The sequence below is a fragment of the Microcaecilia unicolor genome, chromosome 4 (genome assembly GCF_901765095.1).
Source record: "Microcaecilia unicolor chromosome 4, aMicUni1.1, whole genome shotgun sequence".
Lineage (NCBI taxonomy): Eukaryota > Metazoa > Chordata > Amphibia > Gymnophiona > Siphonopidae > Microcaecilia > Microcaecilia unicolor.
In genome coordinates, this window is record NC_044034.1 from 329,337,380 (window position 1) to 329,360,008 (window position 22,629).

Genomic DNA, 22,629 nt, shown 5'->3' on the forward strand with positions numbered 1-22,629 from the left:
CACACCACAGAATGCTTTAACAGAGACACGTGTTTTTTTTTTTAAATGCTTTAATTAAAGGCCATCATTAATCAGCATTGACAGCACTGGTGGCATCTCATATGATTACAGGGGTGGTGAGTGACAGTGTGCTGGGTGCTGGCAAGTAGAGGCCTCGCACAGATAAAAAGCCCAACACTAGAAGATTTTAAACAGTGGTGAAAATGTAAAAACAGTACTGCTAACAGAAGTGTCAGTGCAAAGCAGCTATTATATACTACATATGGAGAGACAGAAGATCATCAGTATTAATAGATGCAATCATAGATCAGGAAAATATGGCAGAAATACAGAAATAATCCCAGTTGTTCTGGGTATCACCGGCCTGATGAAAAAGAATAGGGATGAGCAGCCAGACATTTTCATGTCATGTCATTTTCTGTGTAATTTCTGAGAATGTTTTATTCGTTGTCATTTGGCCATTTTATCAGCATGGGAGCAAAATTGTTGAGTGCACACTCTTGAAAGAGGGCGACATCTTTTTGAAAGAGTGCACACTGTGCACGCATTTGCAGTGGTTCACACACGTATGCTGGTTCCTGTATGTGCAATCAGCACCCTCTTTGCAATAATGCACACTATCTCTACATTTTCAGCAACCCCCCCACAAATTTTCATGTTTTTTTCTGCTAGTTTTCATTTGATGATGAAATGGGATCCCCATATTGTAAACAAATACCCAGCCCTAAGAAAGAACTTCCACCTTGATATGCCTGTATATACGTCTTGTGAACTTCAAAATGAAGTGCTTTGGCATAGTGTAAATACCAAGAAGAGTGAGAAAAGCATGCACAGCATGACTAACGGAATTCTTTCCAACCTTTCTAAATGTAAACGTGTGTGTGTGTGTACACGTTTGTTTGTGTGTATCTGTGCATGTGTGTGTGTTGGTATGTCTGTATGTGTGCATGCTAGCAAGTGTGTGTGCACCTTCTGTGTGTGTGTGTGTTTGATCAGGAGAGGAGATGAGAGGGGGAAGGCAGTTTGAAAAGATGCAAGCCCTGCCCATGGCAACAGATGTTACTTGGCAATGCACATAGCAACCAATAACTATACTGCATGATTTGTGAAGTAATTTTCACAATAGAACTAACAATAAATAAAATGAAATAAAGGGATAGGGAATTATTTGCTTCCCTGTTTGTCCATCTGTGGGGTCTACATGTGTGTGTATATATATCTATCTGTCCTGTCTTTGGGGGAGGTAGAAGGGGGTGGGGGCACTAGCGATGTGCAAGATTTAGGGGGTGGGGTAGTTTGGAGTATGTAGATGTAGTTGCAGGGGACTAGTTTTAGGGGTGGGGTAGTTGTGGGGATAATTTTGGGGGTGAGGCAGTTGGGGATAGTTTTTCGGAGTTGAGTAGTTTGCAGTGTGTAGTTTTGGGGGTGGGTGGGAGCAGTTCTAAGGACAGGGCAGCTTATGGGGAAGTTATAAGGGAATCGTTTGAAGAGAGGGCAGTTTGTGGGATGGTATGACAGCTATAGGAGTATTCTGGGAAGGTGCACTTTGTGAGGTGGTGTGGTACAGTATGTGGGGTGGAGGCAGTTGTAGGTGGGTAGTTTTTGGGCTGTGGGAGCAGTCTGGGGGTGTGGCAGTTGTGAGGGGGTAGTTTAGGGGTTTTAGGAAATGCTACCTTTTAAACTGTCTTGCTTTGTTCTCCAACTGCTACATTTCACTCTGCATTTCTGTGTTACAGACGTTGGAATTCCTTTTACCATAGAAATGCACTTGAACATTTTTGGGGAGCTTATTTCTCTGGAATCTCTGGTCTAATTTGACCCATTTTCAAACTCATTGTTTCCCCCTCATGCCAAGTTTTATCCCATTCCATTGAATTTTTGGAGTTATTTTGCCCCTGTGCAGACAGTCAGATAGTACATTCTCAATCAGTTTTTTTTAAAAATAATTCTTTCCAACTATTGTTAGGTTGGAAACAATAAAAAACAAAAATAGTAAATGGGAGAGCCTGAGAAAGTACCCAGCCATGTCTCCCAGGGGATGTGCTAAGATTTAGTGGCTAAACATACTTATTTGGATATGTAAATGTGTCTCTCCATTTGGCTGCAACATTGGAGCCAGGCAGCCTGTTTAAAATACCATTTTCTTCCAATGAGGTCTGACATTGAAATGAATTTGACACCCCCCTGGGCTAGATCAGTCCAGAGAAGAAGGAATTCCCTTCCCTCCCCCCCCCCCCCCCCCCCCCACTAAGGGGGTAATTCTATAAGGAGCCATCTAGATTTAGGTGGCAAGAACATGCATTAATGCACACATTCTAGTCATATATGTTAACATATACATAAGTAAACGACCATTTTCCAGCTACACGCTATTCTGTAAGTACGCATCAATATTTGATGGTGCGATTGATTAAGTGCCGATATTCATCCCTTGACCGCATTAGGAAAACCACTTAAATCAGACCGCATAAATTTCAGCCCTATCTTTGTGTGATTCATTTTGTGGTCAAGGTCTGAATATTGCACTTAACTGCATAAGTTTTAGTGGCCAACCTAAAACCAGATCTTCAATTCCAGTGCCCGGACATGGCCAGCATTGAATATCCAGGAATACACCTAGCGGTGGACATAAAAGTGCTGACCACCACCAGCTGAATATCAGCCGGCTAATTTTCTTTATAGAATAAACTCCAAAAAGACATACTCAAGGCACATAAAAATCGATGCCCCTCTATAGAATTGCCGTGGACATGTTTCTGGTGGTGAAGTTTCAAGGAGAGCCATTGAGGACAGCTGGAACCTCCTGTTATTCACCAGCCTCCAGGAAGGTTCACACCTCCTGAATAATTCTCTTTTATTTCTGTAGGAAGATTTTACACTTCTGATACTGATGGCAGTCAGATGGGGACCACGCATGCTGAAATCCTTCAGAATTTTTCAGGCTATCTACCTTTTTTGGTCTGAGTGATTTTTCTCCCCAGTAACTGTAAATGTTTTTATTTATTAAAAATTTATATGATTGCATTTTTAAAAAAAGTAAATTCAAAGCGATTCACAAAAGTAAAATAGAAGAAAGGAACTGCATTAAATTACAGCAAGGGGTTCTCAACCCAGTCATCGGGACACATCTAACCAGTCGGGTTTTCAGGATACCCACAATGAATATACATGAGATAGATTTGCCTAGAATGGGGGTAGTGCATGCAAATTTATATCTCATGCATATTCATTGTGGGTATCCTGAAGACCTGACTGGTTGGATGTGTTCCGAGGACTGGATTGAGAACCCCTGAATTTTAGCAAAGTACTCAGAATCCAGGAGAGAACGTGTTGTATTGTATGTGTCTGACACATGGAAACAATTGTAATGTTTGAAACTCGAGTCAGAGAGGAATAAAACTGAACTTGCACTGCCCAGTCCTCTGGGATGACAAGACATTGTGCTTGCTTTTGACAACTGCTGCCTGTTACTGAATTTTTTTTTTTTTTAATTCACTTGAGCCTGGCGCACAGTGAGACAATGGAGAAATCTTTCAAAGCATGAGTGTTTCAGAGAAGAAGCAAAGCCACTGCACGTCCCACTTCTTGCACAAAATAACCCTGTACAGTGATGTTTCTTCATCACTGTTGGCTCTGCTTCCAGGTATTGCTCAGCAGAGGAAAAAGAAGGGGGGGGGGGCACGACCAAGAGGAAAATGAACAAGGTAAGGAGAGAGAGAGAGAGAGAGAATCTGAAAAGGAGAGAAGCAAGTCAGGGGAAAAGAAATGGAGAAAAAGAGAAAGCAAAGGAAGGAAAGGGGGAGGAACAAGAGAACAAGTTCTATGCCAAAGGAATACTGGCTACACTGATAACACTGAGAAGGTGCTGATTTACCAAATGAGTGCACACTGCAGTGATAACATCGAGATGGAATTAATTTACCAAAGGAACACACGCTGCATTAATAGAAAGCAGATGTTGACTTACCAAAGGACTGCACACTGCATTTTGAGAAGATGCTAATTACCAAAAGAGTAGACATTGCACTAGCAGTAGCAACCAATGGAGTGCACAATAGACTGATAACACTGGGAAGGTGCTAATTTACCAAATGAGTGCACACTCTACTAATAGTGGAGGAGTGGCCTAGTGGTTAGAGCACTCTAGAGGTGGCCGGTTCAAATCCCACTGCTGCTCCTTGTGATCTTGGGCAAGTCACTTAACCCTCCATTTCCTCAGGTACAAACTTAGATTCTGAGTCTTCCTGGGACAGAGAAATATCCAGCGCACCTGAATGAAACTCACCTTGAGCTACTACTGAAAAAGGTGTGAGCAAAATCCAAATAAATTATTTGAGATTCTACATGGAATGTTGCTATTCCTTTAGCAACATTCTATGTAGAAGCCTGCCCTTGCAGATCAGCAACGTGGCTGCGCAGGCTTCTGTTTCTGTGAGTCTGACATCCACGTCAGACTCACAGAAACAGAAGCCTGCGTGGCCGCATTGCTGATCTGCAAGGGCAGGCTTCTTCATGGAATGTTGCTAGTGGAGGAGTAGCCTAGTGGTTAGTGCAGTGGAACACTGAACATTGCTACTATTTGAGATTCTACATGGAATGTTGCTGAGTGAAAGAGTGGCCTAGTGGTTAGAGCACCGGTCTTGCAATCCAGAGGTGGCTGGTTCAGATCCCCACCGCTGCTCCTTGTGATCTTGGGCAAGTCACTTAGCCCTCCATTGCCTCAGCTTCAAACTCAGATCGTGAGCCCTCCTGGGACAGAGAAATATCCAGTGTACCTGAATGTAACTCACCTTGAGCTACTACTGAAAAAGGTGTGAGCAAAATCTAAATAAATAATAATGGTAAACAGGTGCTGATTTAACAGAGGAGTGCACACTACACTGATAACACCGTGGTGCTAATTTAGAGTGCAGACTACATTAACAGCAGTGCATACTGCAATAGCAAACAGCTGCTGATCAACCAATGGAGTGCAGGATAGACTGATAACACTGGGAAGGTGCTAATTTACACTGGAACACATTGCATTGATAGCACTGAAAAGGTGCTGAATTACCACAACTGCATTGATTTGCCACTGCACACACTACACTGATGTCATTGAAAGGTTGATAACCTGTCACCAGTGAAGTTGAATATTCAATTGATGGAGTGTGTTCGTTTGTAACTGGCCATCAGTGGTTTATTATTTAGTTTATTTGTGCTGCTCTGCTCTTACTTGATATTTTGTCCATAGTATTGTAAACCTTGCCTGTTATTGTATTTATTGTAAGCCACATTGAACTTGACTATGTTCGGGATAATGTGGGGTATAAATGTCAAAATAAATAAAATATAATATCTTCTCCAACTGAAGATAAAGCCAGAGCACATACGTGGCTGCCCCAGATTAATGTCCTTGGAAAAGTGCTGGAAAGTCCAACTGCCAGGCAAATGTTCTCTCTTTATGTTAGTGTGGGAATCCAGGAATCCAGAGGTCATTAGCAGAACCATGGGGAAATGTCTCATATTACGTATTATGTTGACATTGTAAGTAATATACTATGCCATACTTTATATTGTTATTTCAATATTTTTACTGCTGCAATTGTCTATTGCTTATGTTTGATTTATTCTTACCATACACCGTCTTGAGTGAATTCTTTCAAAAAGGTGGTAAATAAATCCTAATAAATAAAATAAATAAATGTAGTCATTCTACCATAAAGACAGCAAAGCACCAGCAAGTCTCTGGAATACTGCTGGTCCCCATATACATGGGTTCTGGCAGGGCGCAAGAAGCAGGGCAGAATTACATGGCAGCTCCAGGTTGAGTGATAAGCAACTGGAGGAGGAGCAGGCCTTTTGAGATGGAAATAATGGCGTACATAAGTGCTATTAGACACTGAACAATTTGCTGGTGATGCTCCTGAACATATACTATCTGTATTTACCAAACAAGTGCACGCTGCAGTGATAAGTTGCCAATTTACCAAAGGAGCATACACTGCGCTGATAACACTGAAGTGCTAATTTATCAGAGGAGCACACTATATATTAATAATAGCAAACAGGGGCTGACTTACTAAAGGAGTGCACACTGCATTGATAATAGTGAGACGGTGCTAATTTACCGAAGGAGCACACACTGATGATACGTTGAAATCTTCTGCTCAGTGTGCTGCTGCGGCTAAGAAAGCAAATAGAATGTTAGGTATTATTAGGAAAGGAATGGAAAACAAAAATGAGGATGTTATAATACATTTGTATCGCTCCATGGTGCGACCGCACCTTGAATATTGTGTTCAATTCTGGTCGTTGCATCTCAAAAACGATATAGTGGAATTAGAAAAGGTGCAGAGAAGGGCGACGAAAATGAGAAAGGGAATGGGACGACTTCCCTATGAGGAAAGGCTAAAGTGGCTAGGGCTCTTCAGCTTTGAGAAAAGGCAGCTAAGGGAAGATATGATAGAGGTCTATAAAATAATGAGTGGAGTTGAATGGGTAGATGTGAAGCGTCTGTTCACGCTTTCCAAAAATACTAAGACTAGGGGGCATGCGATGAAGCTACAATGTAGTAAATTTAAAACGAATCGGAGAAACTATTTCTTCAATCAACGTGTAATTAAACTCTGGAATTAGTTGCCAGAGAATGTGGTAAAGGTGGTTAGCTTAGCGGAGTTTAAAAAAGGTTTGGACGGCATCCTAAAGGAAAAGTCCATAGACCGTTATTAAATGGACTTGGGGAAAATCCACTATTTCTGGGATAAGCAGTATAAAATGTTTTGTACATTTTTGGGATCTTGCCTGGTATTTGTGACCTCGATTGGCCACTGTTGGAAACAGGATGCTGGGCTTGATGGACCTTTGGTCTTTCCCAGTATGGCAATACTTATGTACTTATGCACTGCATTGATAACAGTGAGAAGGTGCTAATTTACCAAAGGCGTGCAGAACCTTTCATTTAAACAAGAACTCAATAAGGGTGCCCCATTTACTCACCACTTTTGTGCGTAGATGTACAGAACACCATCACTTTCCCAGGTAAGTGTACACTTAAGTGAATAAGTGCTATTCTGTGCATAATCAGCATAGCACATAAATGCAAGGGGGTGTTCATAGGGTGGAGCATGGTGGGGCTGCCACTTATGTGCTCAGCTTAAAGAATACTGTAAGTTATGCAAGCCCTGCCACATTTACATGCCTGCAGATAGGCCAGGTCTATGGCTGGTATAACTGCAGTGCAGGCTCCTAAATTTTAGATATGCCAATGCTGGGAAGCTGGATTATGCTAATATCTTATAATGGAATCTGGCCATTATAGAATTCTATAGAATAAGCTTTCACTGCGCGGCTTTGGGGTGCCTAGAAGGAGGCCCCCAATATGCGTTAAAATCTGAGCAGAGGTAGACATGACTTGTGTGTCCAATATATGGAAAGTCAGCAGACAGATCTGTGAGGAGCTATCATAGGCTCATTGGCAACTCTGACACATAGAAACATGTCAGCAGATAAAGGCCATATGACCCATCCAGTCTGCCCCTCCTCTGTAACCCCTAATTCTTCCTGTTCCTAAGCGATCCCACATGCCACCTCCACCGGGAGGCCATTCCACGCCTCCACCATCCTGAATAGCAAGCAAAATTTTGTGTGGCCTATGCCATCCCAGTCCTGAATGGTGTTGCTGCCCAGTCCATCACTATCTCCATTCTGTTGCTGCCCAAACCATCAATACCCCAATTTTGTTACTGCTTAACTCAATGCTCCCATTTGATCACTATCCTGACCTATCACTGCCACCAGCCTGTTGCTATTAGGACCCATCATTGTCCCCATCCTATTGCTTCCTTACCTTGTTACTGGCCCTCCCTTCCTTTGTGACTACCCCCCCTTCCATTGAGTCATTGCCACCCTTGCTGACACAGCTGCCATTCCTATCTCTGTCAGAATGGGCTTAATTAATTATCCAGCTGGCCGGTTTCATCACGAGAAGTCTAATGAGAAAACATAATTAAGAGGGGGAAGTGGAAGGAGAAGAGATATTAAACATGTGATTCATCTGTGCTTTATGACATCTTCACTGTTTTCAAGAGACTGAACTTCAAGTAGTACTGATTATGGGAACGTGCTTCCGATGTCCTGACCTACAATGTCTGCCAAGAGAGGGTCACATCAGTGATCACACGTGCACCAAGAATAATTATAATCCCATCTGTACACATCTGCTTGGAAGTGTTCCATTCCATGAGTGTGAGTGAAGGAAGCCTCAGCCTTTTCCCTACTAAATGTCCACCTCCGTTTTCTCCCTTTACTGCTAGGAGTTATGAAAAACAAGTTTTATATACATTCACTATAGAAATTCGGTACAGGTCACCCAAACTTAGGTACTTACCCCCGGATTCTATACAGGTCGCCAAAACTTAGGTGCCAAAAATTGAACGTGGATCCCAGATCCATGCACAAAATTAGTTAATGAGCTGTAATCATTTGATTATTGAAGTTAACAAGCACTTAACTGGCAGTAATTATGATTTGTGCACACATCTGGTACTATTCTATAACTCTGGGTCCAACTCTAAAGGGGGCATGGTGATGGGAGGGGCATGGGTGGGTCAAGGGCATTCACAATATTTAGGTGCAGTGCTAGAGAATACCAGGGATCATGCTCAATTTGTGCATCAGCAGGCATAAGTCCCCATACCACAGTTGAGTGTGGGAATCCCCGCTAGGCGCTATTCTATAAAGGGTGATCATCCCAGAGCATAATGAGGGCGTATTTTCCCAGCGCATAATTTTCAGCGCCATTTACTGAATCCAGCCCTTCAAGTGTGTGCGTTAAGCTTGGCACACCCCTGCCCCACCCATGTCCACAGCTCTCTTGCAATTACACGCTATAGAAGTGAGACACTATCCTTACAGAAGAATGTCTAAGTGCAGTTCCCAATGTAACTACAAATTAGCGTCAACTAGTGCCAATTAACTCCAGTAATCACAGATTATTGGCTGTTAGTGTCTAATTGCTCTTAATTAGACAATTTTAGACAATTAAGGCGCATAACTGGCACTATTCTACAATCTGCACAAGCAATTGTACACTATAAGCACAAAAACTTGCATGCAAGATTATAGAATATAGAATACGCTTAATTGATATCTTAGCGCCTAAAACGTTGTGCCTCCATTTATATCAAGGAAAAGGTGGTGTAAATCCAGGCCTGTAGATTTAGGTGCATTGAGTTATATTCTTTAACAACGTGCGTAAATTTTGGAACGCCCACAAAACGCTCATTTCCCCGCCCATAACCTTTTTGCCTACATACATTAGAATTTAGGTGCAATACTTTAAAGAATACGCTTAGCAAGTTATGCACATCAATTCTAATTATTGACAATTAGTGCTTATTATTGATTGTTAACTGCTGTTAAGAACATTGATTGGCTTGTTAAGGGCCCGACAGGAGCAGGAAAGAGACAGACTCCGGCACTGGGCCCCCCCTTAGAGGCTGGGGAGGAGCAGACACAGGATTCCAAGTTGGTTCGGTTTCGGGGCCTCTGGTTTGGCTGACGGAGGTCCTCAAGCCCTGTAGGCAGAAGCCTTCCTCCAGCGCTGTTCTCAACCGCACTGCCTGCCCTGCTTCCCCTCACATTGCACATGCTCAGTTTTGATGAAATTGAGGATGCAGGATGTGAGAGGAAGCAGCCGCAGGGCAGGCAATGCAGCGGAGAACAGCACTGGAGGAAGGCTTCTGCTAGCAAGGCTTGGGGACCCCTATCAATCAAGGTATGTGGATTTGCATTGGGGGGCAGGGAGGTAGGTCAAAATGTGCCCCCCCCCCACTTTGGGCTCCATCCCCCCCCCCCCAATTTTAAAAGCCTGGCTATGCGATGTCCTGGGGGGGGCAGCAGCGGTGGTCCTGCCTGGGGTGGGGGTGGCAGCAGCAGTCCTGCCTCAGGGCCGGCTCAGTCTCTCGGCGGCCCTGCCTAACTTATGCATCAGGATTTTCAGTTGGTGTAAATCCTTGTGCCCAAAGTTTGGCTATACAGACAGACATGGGGAAGCCACTGTTGTCCTGGTATTGGTAGCATGGAATGTTGCTACTATTTGGGATTCCGGAATGTTGCTACTATTTTACATTCCGGAAAGTTGCTACTAGTTGGGATTCCGGAATGTTGCTACTATTTGTGTTTCTGCCAGGTACTTGTGACCTGGATTGGCCACTGTTGGAAACAGGATACTGGGCTAGATGGACCATTGGTCTGACCTAGTATGGCCATCCTTATGTTCTTAAATGGTGTACAACTTGGAGCCCAGTGTTTCAATAAGATATATGAGATACTAGTGTTAATTCTAAACAAGGTGGAGACCTCAATACATTGGTCTCATCATTGGTCGCACCTCCTTGTGGTGTTCAATTTTTTGACATTTTTTTAAATTCTTTTTTTATTTTAATCCTTCAAATTTTAAAACATAGATCCTCTTGAATTTTATTCCTTAATTCTTTTAAATTTTCCTTCTGCTATACCTTAGCTTAACTTATTTTCTGATCAGCTGTAGAGAACCCGCACAGGACCAGATGGAATGTGATCACTGGAATGTGTGACAGACACCATCCTTTGATACTTAAGAAAGTTGATGATGCACGGCTCCTGAAGAAGTAGTGAAAGTGAAACGGGTTTGGCCACCGTCGGGTCACAGCTAAGTGCTCAACCTTTTATATTAACAGAAAATAAGTTCAGCTAAGGTATAGCAGAAGGAAAATTAAAAGAATTAAGGAATAACATTCAAGAGGAGCTATGTTTAAAATTTGAAGGATTAAAATAAAAAAAAAGAATTAAAAAAAAGTTTTCAAAAAATTGAACACCACAAGAAGGTGAGACCAATGATGAATATAACAACCCCAGTTAAAGATGCGAAAATTGCCATTTGTGTCTGGGTGTATTGAGGTCTCCTCCTTGTTTAAAATTAACACTAGGATCTCATATATGTGGAGGAGTGGCCTAGTGGTTAGAGCACAGGTCTTGTAATCCAGAGGTGGCCAGTTCAAATCCCACTGCTGCTCCTTGTGATCTTGGGCAAGTCACTTAGCTCTCCATTGCCTCAGGTACAAACTTACATTATGAACCCTCCTGGGACACAAAAATATCCAGTGCAGGGCCGTGCCAACACAGTAAGCAAGGTAAGCCCCGCCACACCATGCTTACCTCGCCTTCCCGCATCCCAACTGCTTGCCCTCTTCTCCCCCCCAACAAGATCCCTTTGAAATTTACCTCTGTCCGGCAGCGAAGGCGCGCCGCAGCATCACTCCCGACGTCTCTATTAGTCTTCCCTTCGCTCAGTGTTCTGCCTTCTTCTGACGTCAAGGAAATGACGTCAGAAGAAGGCGGGACATTGAGTGAAGGGAAGACTAGTACAGACGTCGGGAGCGTCGCCTCCTTCACTGACGCTGTGGCGCGCCTTCACTGCCGGACGGAGGTAAATTTAAAAGGGATCTTGGGGGGGAGAAGAGGGCAGGCAATTGGGACATGGGAGCGGGAGGGCAGCGATCATTTTCATGAGGGGAGGGGGGCGCGCACACACACGCGCCAACTGTTCATCTGCGGGGGGGGGGGGGGGGGCACCAACTGATCTCCTGCAGGGGGGCTCCAAAGACCCTTGGCATGGCCCTGATCCAGTGTACCTAAATGTAACTCACCTTGAGCTACTACTGAAAAAGGTGTGAGCAAAATCTAAATAAATAAATAAATATATCTTATTGAAACATTGGACTCTTCAATTGTTTGGGCATATTTGATGTGTTAGAGCCACAGTTGTCCTTCTCACCTTTGAGTACAACTTGGAGCATCATTTTTAGAATAACGCTCTGCAATACCAAAATTTGTGGGCAAAAAAGTGGTGGTACTGAATACATGTATACAGTGGCAAGTGCTGCAGTTACCCTGATAGCTTGTGCTATTCACTTCTTATCCCTTTTTGCATATACCAATGATGTCTAAATATTGCCAGCTATCTATAGACATAGGCAGAGAACAATTGCAATCTGCCCTGGCACTATCTGTAAGAATTTAAAGTGACACTATCTACTGTATAAAGTGCTGCTAAAAAATCATGGATAAAGAGTTTATACCATGGTTTGTAAACTCAGTCCTTGGGGAATCCCAAGCCAATCTGGTTTTCAAGATATCCACAATGAGTATGCATGAGATATATTTGCATATGATGGAGGCAGTGCCTAAAATATATATCTCATGCATATTCACTGTGGATATCTTGAAAACCAGAAAGGTTTAGTTTTCCCCATGGACTGGGTTGAGAAACCCTAGATTATACATTTAGGACTAGATTCTAGGGGGGGGGGGGGGGGGGGTCTTTTACCAAAACTTACCTCGAGTTATTTGCAGCAGTGCCCATAGGAATAACGTGGGCCATGCTGCAGATTACTTGAGCTAAGCCTTAGCAAAAGATCCCCTATATATATCATGCCTAAGAAATCGGTGCCAACATGAAATACACCTAGGCGTATTCTATAAAGTACGCCTACATTTAGGCGTACTTTATAGAATCAGCCTAAATTTCCACATGGTTTATAGAATACGCCGAGCGCCTATCCACGTGACTAAATTCAGTGGCATGCAGTTACGGCAAGTTGACACTTGGTGTAAATGTTGATCCCTAAATTAGGCGCAGACCAGGTGTATTCTATAATAACATGCATAGATTTGAGATACACCCATGCAAAGGTGGTGTTAGACATTCAGGGACAGAAACCGGGAAGAGGGCCCAAAAACTGGCCTTCAAGCCTATACCTTCTTTATCTTGAGGCAGGTTTGGGGCCTCCTACGTTATGGAGGCCAAGGGCAATTGCCCTGTTTGCAGCCTCCTAATTCCAGCCCTACACCCATGGCTATGCCCCCTTTTCACCTATGCAACTTAGAATTTACGCACATCACGTTATAGAATCCACTTAGACAGTTCTGTGCATAAATTCTAATTAATGCCAGATAGTGTCAATAATTGCCTGTGTTAAGTGGAAATTATTGGCAATGATTGGCTTAAGTAATTAAGTTGCACGTGCAAATCCAGAATACAACTGGATTTGCATGTGCAAACTTAGGTCACGCTATGTTAGTGGCTGTCGCAGTGGACAAGCCAGGAGGTTGCTGAGATCAGTAATGTTTAAACTCCTTTGGCGACATCTTTCTTATTGGGGTGGTAGTGTAACTGTTTCCAGTCCTGTAGGTCACTGCTTCTCAACTCTTTCCTGGAGGCACACCTTGCTAGTCAAGTTTTCAGGATTACCACTATGCATGAGAGAAATGTGCACATGATGGGACTCTGCTATATGCAAATTTATCTCATGAATATTCATGGTGAAAGACAGACAGGCAAGATCCCCTGGATTCTATATAATCACACCAAGATTTCCGCACGGATATCGTTCCATAACAATGCACATAACTTAATTAGTTAACAAGCTAATCAGTGCTGATAATTGAATGTTAACAAGCAATTAACAGCTCTAATTAGAACTATGTAGAATTTACACGCACTACCTGCTAAGCGTAATCTGCAAAGCAGTGTGTGTAAATTCTAATGGAATGGGTGGGTCGTGGGCGTTCCAGAAAGCTACACGCAGGGTTATAGAATATACCTGCTCTGCGTCTAACTTAGGCACCAGTATTTACACCAAGTAAATGGCCGCACCTAGAGTTAGGCGCTCTCATGGCTCCTTGGCATATTCTATATACCATGTGGAAATTTAGGCTTATTCTATAAAGTATGCCTAAATTAAGGTGTACTTTATAGAATAAGTTTAGGTGAATTTCATTTTGGCGCTGAATTTTTAGGCGTGATATTTAGAATCTAGTCTGATAGGTCCAGGCAGACTGGATAGGCCAAACTGTCTTTATCTCCCTCATGATACTAAGGAGAAGTGGTCTAGTGGTTAGAGCACCGGTCTTGCAATCCAGCAGTGGCTGGTTCAAATCCCACTGCTGCTCCTTGTGATCTTGGGCAAGTCACTTAACTCTCCATTGTCTCAGCTACAAGACTTAGATTGTGAGCCTTCCTGGAACGGAGAAATATCCAGTGTACCTGAATGTAACTCACCTTGTGCTACTACTGAAAAAGGTATGAGCAAAATCTAAATAAATAAATGCTCAGAACTTGATGCTATCTGGAACAGCACCCAATTAATACCAGGGGAGCTGTGCAGAAAAATAGCTCAGCTGACAAAAAAATTGCAAATGATATAGGCACTATTTGAAAGCAAGGGGGAGGAAAGTGCATGTGCACAAGAGCTTTGCAATAATCACAGCTCTTGTACATATGCACCAGGCAAACCTGCAAGCAAAGCACACATGGGCATTGTTCTTCTGTGCCTTTAAATATAAGTTTTCAATTTGTTTTCATGGGAATCAAGGCAGCTCAATACAAAATCCACTGTTACTCCTCCATTGTCTCAGGTACAAACTTACCCCCCTGTTTACTAAGCCATGCTAGCTGCTGCCACGCACTAATGCTAACATAGCCCATTCACTTTGAATGGGCTGTGTCGGCATTGCCACGTGGCTTAGTAAACAAGGGGGTTAGAGGGGTTTTCAACCCAGTCCTCGGGGCACACCCAGCCAGTCAGGGTTTTCAGGATATCCCATTGAATTCAATGAGCATATCCTAAAAACCCCAAATGGATGGGTGTGCCCCAAAGACTAGGTTAGATAATGAGCCTTCTGGGAACAGGAGAATACCTACTGTATCTGAATATAATTCACCTTGAGCTATTATGGAAACAGGTATAACATAGTAACATAGTAGATGACGGCAGAAAAAGACCTGCACGGTCCATCCAGTCTGCCCAACAAGATAAACTCATATGTGCTACTTTTTGTGTATACCCTACCTCAATTTGTACCTGTCCTCTTCTGGGCACAGACCGTATAAGTCTGCCCCGCACTATCCCCGCCTCCCAACCACCAGCCCCGCCTCCCACCACCAGCTCTAGCACAGACCGTATAAGTCTGCCCAGCTCTATCCCCGCCTCCCAACCACCAGCCCCGCCTCCCACCACCAGCTCTGGCACAGACCGTATAAGTCTGCCCAGCTCTATCCCCGCCTCCCAACCACCAGCCCCGCCTCCCACCACCAGCTCTGGCACAGACCGTATAAGTCTGCCCAGCACTATCCCCGCCTCCCAACCACCAGCCCCGCCTCACACCACCAGCTCTGGCACAGACCGTATAAGTCTGCCCAGCACTATCCCCGCCTCCCAACCACCAGTCCGCGTCCCACCACCAGCTCTGGCACAGACTGTATAAGTCTATTTACTGTCTATGAAAAAAGATCCCAGTTCAGGTCTTCCACTCCCCAGGACTGCAGAGGATGTTAGGGAGGCAGCATTCATAGCCCCCAGAGGAAAGAAAATCATGATCATTGAGTGAATCCAAATTAAACTATGCTTCTATTGAAGCAACAGGGATCTAAGATATGGAGGTGTGTGTTTACTCTGTGTCCCAAGCTTTAAAACCCCAAATGAATATGGAAGATTCACTATGGAAGGAAATTCAAGAGTATCAGTGCCGGTAGGAAATATTAAGGTGTGAGTTGCAAAGCAGCTGGAAGATGTTACCCTTGCTCCACTTTGCACAGAAACGGCGCCAAAATGATATTTCCGCGTTTTATTTCTGTTTATTCACGACCCTCGATACACCGCTTTCCCCCAAAGGTTCTGCTTAAAAAGCACTTGCAAATCTTAACAGAATCAATGGTGCTGGTGTCTTAATTGAGACCTGCTCAAATATTCTCAGCTGAGGACTGCATATGGGACCCTTTCCAGCCCCTCCAGGGCTAACACGTCATTGTCACGACCTGGCTACTTGCATTACAGAATCTGAGTCAAAATCATGCCTGTTTTTGGCAGTGATATGACACTCCTGAAAACCTTTAGGATTGTCGTACACAACCTGCGGGGTCGTTTCTACAGAAACAAACCCATTATCTCTGCAGGGCAACCACGCCTTGACAGCCTCCACTGCTATTTTTCTCTCTGCCACTATTTCTATGACAAGTCCTAATTTTCAAAAATTAAAGGGCAGCTTGACATTTCAGCTTGAAAAACATCAACACGAGCCAAAGACATTCAGACACAGCCACGATAACTGTTCCCTCAACCTTCGAGGTGTGTGTGTGTGTGTGTGTGTTTTTTTTTTTTTTTGGGGGGGGGGGGGGGGAGTCAGTGCAGGGATATGGTGGCGAGTTCATTATTTGATTACAGTCGAGTCGTTAAGAGCTGAACGAAGCCATAAGTATGTTCGAATTTCTATAGTCAAAAAAGGGCTTGCGCTGGTCACCGCAGAATTAACCCAGCAATTCTGAATATAGGAGAACGGTATCACCTTTTCTGACTCCAAAACCCCTTTTCACTCCCTCCTGAAGCTTCTCCTCCCCCAGACATTTCATATTGCGTCTCTTCCCTGTATGGTGAATACCAGATGGTCGCCCCTTTGTCTTAATTAATGAAAGGTCTGTAGTATTTGTGTTGGGGAGTGCCAAACAGGTATGAATGGATTTCGGATGACAAACAGTACAGCAGTATCTTTTGGGGGATTGGGAGGTAGATGCTGGGAGGAGGAGGAGCATCCAAACGCTCTCCCTTTGAAATGAAATTATGCAACACCTGGGGAAAGAGGCGGCTTTGTTCGGAAGAGTCAAGCACCCTGGCCACTTTCCACCTCGTGTGTGTGTGTGATTGTGATGTTCGCGAATGCTTGCACAGATTGTGTGTGTCCTTGTATATGCATCTAGGAAAAAAATACCTGCAAATATTTCTATGTTATGCGGCTACCGCTGTTTCTATATATTCAGTGTATGTCTGGACACAGGTATAGGTTAGTGTGTGTTATTGTTGTTGTATCATAAGTTATCATACTCTAGGAACTGACCAGCATCTTCTCTCTCTCATGTCTCCTCCTAGATCTCCATCACCAGTTCTCTCTATTCGTCTTCCTCTGTCCCTTTCTTCTTTTATCTCTCGCCCTCTCTCTTTCTTCATCTTTCCCACCTCTCATCTGTCTTTATCTCTGTTCACAGTGTGTTCATTCCGTATCCTACGCTTCAGTAAAGGTAACCTTTCACAGTCTGCCTCTCAGAAAGTTACACAGCACACATTGTGGACAAAGTGAAACATCTGGTCCAGCTGACATTTCCCAGTCCTTTCTCCTCTGCCCCAAAACAACCACGATCGCGGGGAGCTGTAGCTCTTTGCAGCAGAGAATTTCTGCAGCTGCCTGTCTAATCCAGGTATCAGGTTATTAAGCTTCCGAAAAGCACGGAGAAGGGGAAAGGACTGGGGGGGGGGGGGGGGGGGGGTGCCACAGCATGCAAGTCTTTTCTTACCGGTTCTCATCTGCAGCACTAGGGAAGCGCAAAGCCTAATCCTTCATGGAGTGAGAGGGGAGCAGGGGGGAAGAAAAAAAGCCATCAGGGAGCAGGTTGAACCCTGGTCTCCTCCGACATTCCTTGTTTCGTGAAGCTCTCGCTGACTCTGAGCTCCCACGGCTAACTAGTAACTTGGCTTCTAGCCCGGACTCTGCTGCTAGCCATCCCTAAGAGAACATCTTCTCCTGCCAAGGGAAAGGGGGTGGGACTAGGGGGGGGGGGAGGCTGAGTGTCCTCGTTCATTGGCTGCTGTCTCCGAGACCCTTTTCACAGAGCTTCCCACCTGCCCTGAAAGAGGGAACAACTCTGCCCAATCGGAATTACACCAGTCCCTCCCCCAGACACCACCATGCTCCCTCATGTCCTCCTCACTGGTCTGAATCTTTCCTTCTCTTGTTTTCTTTTGGCTGAGTAAAGTTTGACGTTCTTCCTATCGGTTATTGCAGTTCCTTTCCTCCTGCGGAATTTTGTGTTTTAGATCTGCAGATTAGTTTAGGCGGTATAGTAAGTTTCAATAAACCATAAATCACAAACCACTTCCCACTGTACCCAGGACAGATAATAACTGGGCAGAGGAGTGCCGCTTTTCCTATATACATAGGAAGAGGAGAGAGAACCCAGAAACAAGCCTGCTTGCTCCCCACACAGGATGCCAGCTGGCTGCAGATTTGCCAGAACAGGGTGGATCCACTCCTGGGTTTACTTGGTTGCATGCAGGGATTCGTAGGTTTGCTTTTTCTTAGGGAATGCATTTAGGAAATCGGAACTACAAATCCCTACAAACAGTGGGGTAAAGCCAGGACTGGATCAACCTTATGGGGCAAGTCTCCCCATAGAAAGAGTCCTGGGGCAAGATCACTGCTGTCCTTCCCTGCCCTCTCCTCTCCCCAACATCCACCTAGACAAAAATAGTGCCAGTGTGCTATTGCTTGCCCCCCCCCCCCCCCAGTGAATCCAGCAGTACAGGGACTAAGGTGGGAGAAAGGGTGTTGAAAGCAAGATGGCTGACCCACACTTCAGGGCTGGGGGCATCATAAGCAGGGCTGCTTTTATCATCAAAGGAGTACACAGAACTGTGCTCCCTGAGGCCCATGTAGAAATTTACCACAGGCCCACACGTTTGGCACAGGAGATAGCCCGCACAGCAGACATTGGCACACAACATATAACACATGGTAAGTAGGTTATTAGCTATTCTGGCCTGATGCAGAGAAGTTTTAAAAGGAAAACAGTGCAAGCACAAGCTGAGAAAATTACTGCTAAGTCTGAAATGGCACAGCTCACCCTCTGCATTAGGGTGGAAAAGCTAATAAGCCCAACTGGGCCACCCCAATCCCTAATCTCTCTGCCCCAGATGATGTCTGACAGTCCAAACACCCAACCCAACCCCAACACCCCAAAACATCCCTGGTAGACTAGTGGCCCTATTCCTCACCCAATCTGACCCCCCCTGATCCTAACAAAAAGAAATCACATGATCCACCTCCCGCCTTGACTTTGGTGTCTAGTTGCACCCCTCTCTCCCCCATCCTGACCCTCCTCCTCCAATTTTACAAAACTTCCTTGGGGTCTAGCTGCACCTCTTCAACACCCCAGACCCTCCCCCAGGGTGTACATTGAAAAGGCAGGAGCAATGCTCACTCACACCTGCCTTGTGCCACCATCTTGGAAAATGGTGGCACCTGCTCCTGCTGATCCTGCATGGTGCATCCTGGGACACACCGAGCAGGGTCAGTCTGCCAAAGAAGGGAATTTTCCCCTTATTGGATAGCCTCTGTCCAGGCTACCAAATTAGGAGAAAAATCATTTATTTGGTAGGACGACCCTGCTCAGTGCATCCCAGGATTGAATATCCGGGAATAAAGCTGGCGGCTGTTAGAGTCCGGAATTGTTATTTTTAAGTGGGGCAAGGGGATCAGGCTGGGGGGGGGGAGGGAGTGGTGCCACTAGAAACTAGGGAATTTTTTGTCAGGGGGAGGGAGAGGGTCATGTTTGGAGGAGGGAATGCCACTAGACACCAGGGATTTATTTTTAAATCAGAGGCAGGAAGTTGTGTTGAGTTATTTATTATTTATTATTATTATTTATGTTAATTTATATACCGTATCTTATTGCATCTGCAAAACAGAACGGTTTACATATATATAAAAAAATTGGTATATACAAATAAACAGACATAGGAATTCCATTCATGACAGGAAAGCACAGCAATCAAGATAAACTACATAATAAATCAATACAAGTTAAAAATCTAATATCCAGTTAAGCTATCCCATTTTTCTTTGTCTTTTTGACCTTATCTTATTATGCTAAGTTCTGTTCTACGTAGTTTATAAAGAGAAAGGTTTTCAGAAGTTTTCGGTAATGGAGATAAGATTTCTCTAATCTGATCTCCTTTGGAAGGCTATTCCAAAGGGAGGGTGACAGGTAGAAAAAAGCCGATCTCCGTGTAGATTCCCACCTAGCCTTAGTAAGAGGGGGAATGACTAACCTGTTATCTGTTAGGGATCTGAGAGTTCGCATAGCGGTGTAGGGGATTGTTAAATTCGACAAGTAGCTAGGGTTTAATGTGTGAAAGGCTTTGTGTGTCAGGACAAGAGCCTTAAACTTTATTCTTGCTTCGACCGGGAGCCAGTGCAGATGATGCAATAAAGGTGTTGCTCGATCATCCCTCCGGGCCCTACAGATCATACGTGCTGCTGTATTTTGAATTCTTTGTAATCGCTTTAAGTTTGCTTGAGTAATCCCAGCATATACAATGTTACAGTAGTCTAAACGTGAAGTAATATATGCCGATGTCAGCGTTTTGAGACAGTCCTTACTTATTGAATTTCTGACTGACCGAAGCCGTCTCAGATGAAAGAAAGATTGAGTCAGATTAAGGGAAAGTGAGGAGTCCGCTAGACTACCATGAACGTTGGGGCCAATGTAGACAGATGGTGACTTTTTTTTTTTTTTTAATGCTTGTCTCCTATCAGTGCATGAGTGAATCACTGACAGGATGGAAGATGGAAGGGGAACAATTTGCAATGAGCTGCACATTACTGCCACAATTTTACACAGTAGTAATTTACTTATTTATTGATTTAGATTTTGCTCACACCTTTTTCAATAGTAGCTCAAGGTGGATATTTCTCTGTCCCAGGAGGGTTCACAATCTAAGTTTGTACCTGAGGCAATGGAAGGTTATGTGACTTGCCCAAGTTCACAAGGAGCAGCAGTGGGATTTGAACCAGCCACCTCTGGATTGCAAGACCAGTGCTCTAACCACTAGGCCACTCCTCCACTCCACTCCAATTTGCATGCTCATTGAATAGTGCATTCCACAGGTAATTTTTTTGTGGAAAGCTTGCATTAGAAACCATTTGGTCAGCCACTCTAATGTGCAGCTTTCTGCACTGATCTCTCTATTAGATATAGAAGAGCCTTTATTTCATACTTCAATCCCTCCTTTTTCCTGCCCCTCCCCCTCTTCCAGGTAGCTGTGGGGAACAGGAAGGAAGATGAGCCTGGGACACAGCCCAAAGTGAGGTTACTTACCTGTAACAGATGTTCTCCTTATTCAGCAGGATGTCAGCCACATATTGTGTGGCTGACTCATCCTGCTTGTCCATGGAGAACAAGGAATAGCCACTCTGCTAAATCAACTCCCACCTCTGTCTTTTAGGAGAGGGGGTGAGCCTGGAGCAGTTGCAGATCAGAACAGAGGTACTCTCCTCCTCCCTTCTTGTTTGCAGGCAACAGGATGGGTGAGAGGTGCTGAAGTGGACAGCACAGCAAAATAAATAGTTCAATTTTTGCTTACATATACCCATTTCTAATTCGGAAAAACTAGTGTGGTAGCCTGTTAGTCCACTTTAATGTTAATAAAAACAAAAGATGTAAAATAAGGTAGTTAAAATGTACTGTTAATCCAATAAAATGTTAGCTACCTTTGGCGGCCAAGCCTCCTTCCTCCTTCCTATGAGGAAAGGCTAAAGCGGCTAGGGCTCTTCAGCTTAGAGAAAAGGCGGCTGAGGGGAGATATGATAGAAGTCTATAAAATAATGAGTGGAGTTGAATGGGTAGATGTGAAGCATCTGTTCACGCTTTCCAAAAATACTAGGACTAGGGGGCATGCGATGAAGCTACAATGTAGTAAATTTAAAACGAGTCGGAGAAAATGTTTCTTCACTCAACATGTAATTAAACTCTGGAATTCGTTGCCAGAGAATGTGGTAAAGGCGGTTAGCTTAGCAGAGTTTTAAAAAGGTTTGGACGGCTTCCTAAAGGAAAAGTCCATAGACCGTTATTAAATGGACTTGGGGAAAATCCACTATTTCTGGGATAAGCAGTATAAAATGTTTTGTACATTTTTGGGATCTTGCCGGGTATTTGTGACCTGGATTGGCCACTGTTGGAAACAGGATGCTGGGCTCGATGGACCTTTGGTCTTTCTCAGTATGTCAATACTTATGTACTTATGTACTTTCTTAGGTCAGGACAGCATGAGCAAAAAAATGACAAAATATCAGAATATATACATAAAACATAAATGTATTCCAAAGAAAATCTCAGGGGTAAAGGCAGGGTGGGGAGAGGGAGTACAGAGAGAGAGGTGGGGGAGATGGATGGGTGATCAGATGGTGTCAAATCAGTAGAAGTTTGTGTTTTATAATGTGATTGGAAACCCAAATCTTTGTGAGTTGCAAAGTATCATCAACTTAACATCAAACATCTTACATTTCTGGATTGTTTCAACATTTCCTCTTAGTATTCTGACCATAAGGTCATTAATGAAGTGCTGTAGTCCTGAAAAGTGCTCCCCCACAGAGGTGTCACCTTGGCTTGCTTGGTGGCATCTGATCTTTCATCTGTGTGAATTGATTCTTGTCTTTCACATCTCACCTGTCTCTCCAACACAGCACTCTTCTTCACATTTTCTGCATTGAATTACATATATATACTAGATTTCGAGAAAAGCATGAGTAGAATCCCCTTACTTTGAATGCTTTTTCCATGTGGGTCCTGTGATATGGAGGAGTGGCCTAGTGGTTAGGGTGGTGGACTTTGGTCCTGGGGAACTGAGGAACTGAGTTCGATTCCCACTTCAGGCACAGGCAGCTCCTTGTGACTCTGGGCAAGTCACTTAACCCTCCATTGCCCCATGTAAGCCGCTTTGAGCCTGCCATGAGTGGGAAAGCGTGGGGTACAAATGTAACAAAAATAAAATAGAAACT

General features: G+C 44.0%; 1 protein-coding gene across 1 annotated transcript in view; it reads right to left on the reverse strand.

Annotated features, from left to right (window-relative positions):
- Positions 1 to 17,442, reverse strand: part of LZTS1 (leucine zipper tumor suppressor 1) — a 38,513-nt gene extending 21,071 nt beyond the window's left edge. Inside the window, exon 1 of the mRNA XM_030199640.1 lies at positions 17,369 to 17,442. The gene's annotated coding sequence lies outside the window, so the exon portion shown is untranslated. The remainder of the gene's footprint in view (positions 1 to 17,368) is intronic.
- Between the last annotated feature and the right edge of the window lie 5,187 nt (positions 17,443 to 22,629).